This window comes from Diachasma alloeum, unplaced genomic scaffold, assembly GCF_001412515.2.
Source record: "Diachasma alloeum isolate Michigan unplaced genomic scaffold, Dall2.0 Dall_scaffold_00795, whole genome shotgun sequence".
Classification (NCBI taxonomy): domain Eukaryota; kingdom Metazoa; phylum Arthropoda; class Insecta; order Hymenoptera; family Braconidae; genus Diachasma; species Diachasma alloeum.
The window spans coordinates 153,661-155,408 of NW_021680925.1; positions in this window are offsets into that span (position 1 = coordinate 153,661).

A 1,748-nucleotide genomic window follows, 5' to 3' on the forward strand; every position below is an offset into this window, starting at 1 on the left:
TAAAATATATTTTTGGCCTCGTCACTCCGACTCTCAATTTTCTCTCAAAGACAGGAAATTATGGAGAGTTCAACTATCAACTTGGTCCGCTAAGGATATCCCTATAATTTTCTCGAAAACCGGAGAATTTTCCTATAATTTTCTCGAAAACCTAAGAATTTTCTAGAACGTACTCAAACACCTTAGAATTTCCTCGATTTTTTTTTTCGAAAATTCGAGATATTGTTACAGGGGAGGGTAGGGCAATATTTTCACCAGATTTAAATAATGAGTTGAATTTGATCAAATCTACTCTTCCGACTTCATTTGAAGATCATAAAAACCAACACATTCTCATGAAACTGCGTCGTAATAAGAAAAAAACAGGGTAAAATAGACACCTCGATTTCTTCCTCAATTTTTTATGTTTCAACAATTTTAATTTTTCAAATTGAAAAAAAAAATTATTTTTGACGTTCGTCGTGGGGGGTGGTAAATCAAATTTTTTCTTGCTCATTCATCCTCCTCCCCGCCTATTGTTTTATGGTGATTTCCTCTGTGAGTAGAAAAGTAGCCATCTTACAAATTTCGCAAATGAACAAAAGGTCAGATGTGTAGGGCGTGCAATTGATCATTGAAAAAAAATTAATAATTTCAAAGTTAGTTCAAGAGTAAGACAGGAAATTCAAAGCTACTTTATATTTCAAACTTCAATGGAAAATTTAATAAAGTCGAAGTTTGTTTGTTAATATCTTTCCCAATTCTAATTTTTCTTTATACAAAGATACTGACACGATTCTGTTGGAAAATGTCCATTAAAAATTTTCTTTATTTTGGAATAGGACCAAATTTTTCGGATGTCTATTTTACCCCACTCTTGAACAATTTCTAAGTTGTGGACTTTGCCAAGAAGCAATTTTTAAAAATCAATTATTGAAAATGTTTTGAGTGTTCATTTTAGTCCCGTCCATACAGATTTATCAGGTGTCCATAANAATAGGACCAAATTTTTCGGATGTCTATTTTACCCCACTCTTGAACAATTTCTAAGTTGTGGACTTTGCCAAGGAGCAATTTTTAAAAATCAATTATTGAAAATGTTTTGAGTGTTCATTTTAGTCCCGTCCATACAGATTCATTAGTTGTCCATAATGCCCAATGAATCAATGTTTAAAATTTTGAATTTTGCAAAAAAAATTTTTTTCGCCAATTTTTGCGTCCATTTTATTTCAGTTGTCCATATTACCCCGCCCCCTCTAATTTTTTCAAAAACCGGAGAATTTTCCTAGAATTTTCTCGAAAACCTAAGAATTATCTACAACTGTCTCAAAAACCCAAGTTTTTTCTGGAATTTTCTAGAAAACTGAAGAATTTCTTCGAACGTGCTCGGACACCCTAGAATTTCCTCGAATTTTGTTTGAAAACTCTAAATATCGTTGTAATTTTTTCGAAAACTGGAGAATTTTTAGGAATTTTCGCAGAAACCGCAGAATTCTCTCAAAAATCGTAAATATTTCTCGAAAACTTCATAGGAAACATGAGAAGATCTACCGGAAAAAATAAACACGAACAAAATAAGAAACAAAAACTGCGGGGCCCCTTCCAAGCCCCACTTTTATATGTCACCCTGGTTTCCTGCCATTCCCGCAGTTACCGACATAGCTATGGTCGGGATAAAGCTTCTTGCTTTGACCGCAAACTGGGGGGGCGTAAAATCGCCACTCGGGAAAAAAATCCCTCCAACCGGGCCTTAAGGGTAGGATCCATAA